This window comes from Furipterus horrens, unplaced genomic scaffold, assembly GCF_987537825.1.
Source record: "Furipterus horrens unplaced genomic scaffold, mFurHor1.1.pri manual_scaffold_8, whole genome shotgun sequence".
In the NCBI taxonomy this organism is placed as follows: Eukaryota; Metazoa; Chordata; class Mammalia; order Chiroptera; family Furipteridae; genus Furipterus; species Furipterus horrens.
Window position 1 is genome coordinate 80,025,157 of NW_028327178.1, and position 6,842 is coordinate 80,031,998.

The 6,842-nt window shown below is 36.5% G+C and overlaps 1 pseudogene; it reads left to right on the top strand.

Moving 5' to 3' along the window:
• Positions 1-332: 332 nt before the first annotated feature.
• On the top strand, positions 333-6,455 carry LOC150003209 (large ribosomal subunit protein eL15 pseudogene; annotated as a pseudogene).
• Positions 6,456-6,842: the final 387 nt, after the last annotated feature.

Genomic DNA, 6,842 nt, shown 5'->3' on the forward strand with positions numbered 1-6,842 from the left:
AAGCAATGCAAAGGCTGACATTGACAAGTGGCAAATATTCCTGTTGACATAAAACAAAAACTTGAATCATGGACAGACATTTATGAAATTCCTACTATATGCAAAGTATTGAAAAAGGCTCTATGGGATGGGTAAAGCAGCTGATAGTATCGTCTCTGACCACAGAAGCTTGATAATATAAGTAAAAAAAAAATAAAAAAAAAGACAACACAAATGTATAGAAATAGATCTAAGAATTGTTCAAAGGAAATTTTATGGGAAAGAGAGAAAAGAAATTAGGCCTTGAAAGATGGATAAAGTAAAAAGGAAAATAGAAATTTCCAGTGAAAGACATGGAAAAGGCTGAAAAAGAAGCTCTGGTGAGACCAGGAATAATAGGACTAAAGGAAGCATTTGAAAAAGGAGAAGGAAGAAACATGGGTAATAAGTTGGAGTTGGCTACTGAGCATTTTTAGTATCAAGCAAAATTGTTTGAATTTGAGGTAACAAATGGAACTTTTGAAAGATTTTCTAACAAGTGAGTTAAATGAATACAAGATTGCTGGCCTGCCCTTTTGAAATACACTTGCATTGCTTCTTCCTTTCTTCTTTCATTAAACAAATGTTTAATGAGTGGCTATTATGTGTGAGATGCTCTGGGGGGTGCAAAACTAGATCAGATTGCACACTTTTCCAGGACTTAACATTTGAATAAGACATAATGTGGAGTCATGGAAATAAAGATGAGATTGGAATCAGAATTTGTCTTTCCATTCAGACTCTGTCACTTAATAACTGCATGACTTTGGGCAAGTTACCAATGTGTAATAAATTATTTTCCCATTGTTATTTTTTTATTTACTTTTGTTTTTATGTTAGGCAGTCTTCTTAATAGCCTTTTTTTTCTATTCTTTTTACCTTCTCCTTTCTCTTCTGCTAACATATCACAAAGTTCTAATTTTTATTATTGCTTGCCAAAATTAAATTACATTAATAGATTTCTATACAACTTGCTTTTCTCATGGAAAAATTTGTTGAAAGCTCTTCTAATGTACAATGAATTTATATTTTAAGTTTTTTCTCCTAATACTGGATGCAGTTGTTCAATAATCTATCATGTCTTTATCTTTCCTCAGGTTTTGACCTTTAACACAAAGCTTCAATAGACATCCTTGCCCATATATATTTATTTCCCAGTGTTTCATTATTTCCTAGTGATGGAAAAGTTATTCAGAGTTAGGGGTTCTGGGTATATGTACTTTTAAGTTTATTAAGTTTTACCTAATTGCTTTGGAAAATCCTGCAATATTCATAAGTCTATACTAGAATAATGGTTTCCAGAGGTTCACATACATTATAGTCACTCAGAAATTTGTTAGAACACAATATTATCAGCCTCACCTCTAGAGATTATTTGTATGACTACCTATACTTGCTGCTATTGTTATTTTTAGTTGTTGGCACTATGAGATATAAAGTCCTATTGTACTTTAATTTGCATAGCATTGACTACAAATAAAGTGTATTTTCAGACATTTGTGGATCACCAGAATTCACTCTTCATGTTCTTTGGCTTTTTCTATTAAGTTGTTTTTTTCCCTGAAATTATCACACACTGAGCATTCACTATATCCCAAGTCTTTTCATGAACTCAAACATTTGGAAAAACTTAACTGTCTTTCTCCATTCCTACTAACCCAAGTATAGAAAAAGATGTGGATTCAAAGCTCGTTTCCATAAAAGGAATGGGCAGGCTTCACTCTGAACCAGAAATTCAGCACTCATTTCAATATTATTGCTGAGGTATCTATCATTCTCCGATTGTCTTGCCTTGTCATTTAATAAGAGGAAAACAGTAAGCAAAGATCTATCTGAAGATCTTCCATCTTAGATTAAGAAGTAAGTGATGAAATAAGGCGTTTCTCTCTTTATTAGATTCAGTTAAAATACTTGTGACAGAGAAAGCACTATTTAGGTTTCCTGAGTGAGTCATGTCAAGAAAAATTCTTTCATAAGGACTCACAACTCAAACAGTTCCATCACAAACTGATTCTGAGAGCAGGGACATTTTCTTATATGTATTTCCAGTCATTACAATATCTAAGACAATATTTTAAACTTAGTATACATGCTCAACTAATGCATGTATGTGCTAAAACTTTTCATACACACATAAAGGTTATGACTGAACCCACAGCATGTCAAATCTCTGCTTTTAAAATGGGGTTTACTACATCTGTGTTTTAGAATGAACAGTCTTTCTTTCATTTCACATTGTGAGTGAAAGATAGTTGGTCAGCACTCCAATCTGAAGGAAATTTCCCTAAATCATTATTGCAAACTAAGAACATTCTGGGAAAAAGTCAGAGCAAGGCATCTGGAGACTGAATTCCAAACCTCTAAAGTGATTCAGATTGTGTTTTGTCTTCAGGGACACACAGAGACACAGTTGGAGGCTTTTGTTGTCTCAGTCAGAATTCCCACCCCCGAGTCTGACCATCATTGAATGGTGGCTCCATATTATGACGAGGGCATAACCCAAGTTCAAAAGCTGCCAGCAGTTTGTGGCACAAATGTCTGGTCACCAAGGGCAGAAATCCCCAGCCATCTGGGGACCTGTGGTTCAATGGGATACATACTAGCCAATACTACTCTGAAGTGATTTTCACTTTCAACAGTTTGTTGGCATTATGAGCATTCTCCTGGTATAGATGTCAATGTCCATTTTACTTATTTTGGTTGCTATTTGCTTTATTTTTAGTCTGGGAATGAGTGCAAGGCCATGCACTTCACAGTTTTCCAGATCCAATGCTTGCAGACAGGTTGTAGAGGATTGCAAAAATGGCCAAAAGACTTTAAAGTCCTCCCTTCAAGAGATCAAGCTTATTTCTCCACTGCGTTCTTCTCATTACTTGCTTTGGACAACAGAATACAACAGAAGCAACATTGTGCAAGTTCTAGGCTGAGGGCAAAAGAGGCCTTGTAGCTTCCATTCTTGTGCCCTTAAAACCCAAAGGCTGCCATGGGAAATAGCTCAGGTTAGCCCTCTGAATGATGAGTTGGCTCATAAATACAGATTGCACCAGGTCACAGCCACCCAACCTCAAAAACAGTTACCTTGCTAAATATGTCAGTTGACCACAGATGAGTGAGCCCAGGCAAAACCAGCAGAGCTAAGTGCCCAACTAAGTACATTAAAATACTGACCCTAGAATATTGATCTAAGTAAATAGCTGTACTTTTAAACCATGGCATTTTGGGGGTTGTTACATGACTAAAGCTAACCGATACACAGGTACATACAAAAAGAGTAATATGGAGTGGTGAGGACTGTGGTGAACTGATAATGCCTGTCAAGCTAAAGGAATCCAAATATAGATTTTTGAAAACTCTGCTTGCCATAGAAAGCACATCTGGAAGCTGCTGCCAGCCAACAGTGTTTGCCTTCTGAACTAGCCAATTCCCTCATTCTTACAAATGAGAAAATTGGTCCAGAAAGTGACTTACTCAAATTGTTATAACTAGTGCATGCCAGAACAAATATAGAGTCTAGGTCTTCTGATATCCTATGCAAGACCTTTTCTTTAAGAGGCTTTTTTAGAAAACTGGCTTTTTGTATCTGAAATAGTCATAACTTGAAGATAAGAAAGGACAGCATAAAACCAAAATTGTTCAACTCTTTATGATGGGGCCTTTAAATTATTTTTTTATGGAGATTGTTTCAATGAGAAAGAGTGGGTCTTGTGATTTAATTTTAAGAACAAAAAATATTTTTAGAAATGTTTATTGAGCTTACAATTTTCTGTCCAATGAACACATCACCCTTACTCATTAATTATATTTGTGTGTGTTCTGGAAACCAGAAAGAATAACAAAGTTCTCAGGTCTTAAAATGGAGGGAAAAATGTTCCTATTGCATAACTTTTTGAGGAACAAACTCTGTCAGGTTATGTAAGAGGATAATAAAATCCATATTGCGTGTCCTCTGAACACACAATGCCACCTTTTTGTAGATGTGCAAATGACTTCCCTTAAAGTGAATTTCATCATTCATGACATAAATTGTACTGTAGAAGATAAACAGATGTTTCAACAGGTATCTGGCATTTGACTACAAAAAAGTGAGTTGGAGGGCTAATTTTCATTCAGTTTCCTTTGTGTGAAGTTAACATAAGCAAAATGATTTCTCACACAGTGTGTTTATTTGGTATTTCTGCATGGAAGTTTAGTCTTTATTTATGATAAAAGCCTCTCTTGCACAAAGCCACCACGTAAGGGTTAGGAAATGGATGGGTTTCATATAAACTCTCCCTTTTCCCATGTGGTTCTGCCCATCCTGCCAAGATAATGCCCTTATTCTCAATGCGGCCAAAGAGTAAAAAATTATTATTATTATTACTTATTAATTAAATTTTAAAAATCAATGTGCTATTTGCATTCTTCTCTGCTTTTTGTGTCTGTGCATTGTGAAAACATTTTAAAATGTCTTTTGGAATGTATATATGAACACATGTACCTAAGTTTATGATGGAGACATGGGAAGAACTTTGAGGGAAAATGGGGTGGGAGGCATGAAGCAGAGAAAAAGAGAACAGCCCAATTCCCATTACTTAATAGAACACATTGTGAGGCCAGAGTCTTGTGGGAGCCAATCACCAGCTGACAAAATTAGATTCTGAATCATGCTTTGTAATTCTTTCTAATGCCAGCCAAGGATGAGAGCCTTCCTTGGGAACTGGTTCCTCCCAGGGTCTACCCCCCACCCTGCATTCCTTATCAGCCTTCAGCCAGCTGCCAGCACTTAAGGTTACTGGACAGAGAATTTAATTCTCAAAGTTGTATATTAATATTCAAATGTCTTCTTATCCATAGAGTGTGACTTAAGTCTGAACTCTTTTTTTCCATCTCCACCCTCTTTCCTGCATGAATTTCCTTCCATAGATTTCACCCAGAAAACTTCAAATTGAATGGACATAGAAAAGAGAACCACTTATGAAACTCATACTAAATCAGTTATGCTGCAACATAAGCATATTCCCAGAGCAAGGTTTTTTATTTCCCAATTATAAAAACTAATTTTATTAAGTATACTTTAAAACAGATCTCCACCCTCAAATCTTCTTTTTCCCTCCAGCAAGTGTTCAGCTGATGTCTGAAGTTGTTGGCAAGTAAATTGGAATTAGTTACAGTGGAAAATACAGTTATCAGAGTGTAGCCAGATATCTCATATTGCTTAGGATGGCCCTGCTTTTCACATGGATGCCTTAGGAAATATGAAGTTCCAGAGATTTACCAGGCAAAACTTCTCGCATGATCCCAATACTGAAAATATACCTGCAGTTTTATCAGGAATCATATAACTAAAAACTATACATTGTGAAAGATATTCAGGCATTTGTTATTCCATGCAGAAAGCATTTTGGCCTCAACTATCAGACTAACTCAAAGAAAACATGATGAAATTTTACTTTGGTCTTAATTAATGCAGTGTTCATTTTTTGTGCAAAGCAGCTTAATGTTCTGCTGTATTTTGCATTAGTCTTATAAGTCACAGCCTGATATAGGGAAGTCCCCTTCACTGAACTGAATAAATGTTTATTAGTGGCAAACTGTGCACAAGTCACTTTAATAGATACAAGGAAGGTGCCTGCTCTCACAGATTTTTTTAATTATTAAAAGGAGTCAGGTAGATCTTTTCCAAATTCTTTTCTAGACCATCCACTAATTCTATGACTTTGGTTAAGTTACTTAAGCCTTCTATTCTTCAGTTTCTTCATCTCTAAAACAATAACCGCAAATGATTATATAAAAAAGGCTCTTTGTTTCTGTCTGGTTGCAGCCATCAAGTAAGCCAAGTGGGTACTTACAAGTACATCCAGGAGCTAGGGAGGAAGAAACAGTCCAATATAATGTGTTTTCTTCTCAGGGGGCACTGATGCAGTACTGCCAGCTCTCTGTGCTCCAAAGAACCCTCCCCCATCCCCACTCCACCTTGCCCTATAAGTGTCCAGGCTGGGATACAAAGACAAGCAAGAGTGTGTCATATATAGAATCTGTGTGCACCATGGTGGCTGCACATGCCCTGTTCCTAAGGGTGCAACTTATGGCAAACCTGTCCATGATGGTGTTAACCAGCTAAAATCTGTTTGAAGCCTTTGGTCTATTGCAAAGGAGAGAGCCAGGTGCCGCTGTGGGACTCTGAGAGTCCTGAATTCTCACTGGGTTGGTGAAAATTTCATGTACAAACTTTTTGAGGTAATCTTCATTAATCTACTCTGTAAAGCTATCATAAGGAATATTGAAATCCAATGGATCACCAAACCAGTCCACAACCACAGGAAGAGATGAGGGCTGCCATCTGCAGGCAGCAAAACCTGTGACCTTGGAAAGGGCAACAGTTCCACCACACTGTTGCTGGTTCTTGCTATGCATCTTGGAGAAGGTACAATACTCTCCAGTCCCACTGTTACTGTTAATATAAGTAATGTTTCTAAAATTCATACCTAACAAACAATTAAGAACAAAAAAACCAATGCATATATATGCCAGCTTGAATACACACTCAAAACACAGTAAACAATAAATAAATGTTATATATTCATATGGGGAATAGCTTTCATAAATCTAACAATTTTAGACTGGATGTTGGAGCTCAAAGCCAGCTTTTAGAATCATTATAAAGCCAATGGGATCAATTATTAGTTTATCCTCAAGTATCCTTTTTCTTCATTGAGAGACATAACTCAAGTAACCATGTCCTCAGGGTTATAAGAAATTGACCAAGACATGGCCTAGACAAGCTGATTCTCAGTTATCTACCTTTGATCAAAACTCATCTGACACATGTGCCATAGACTCAAGGT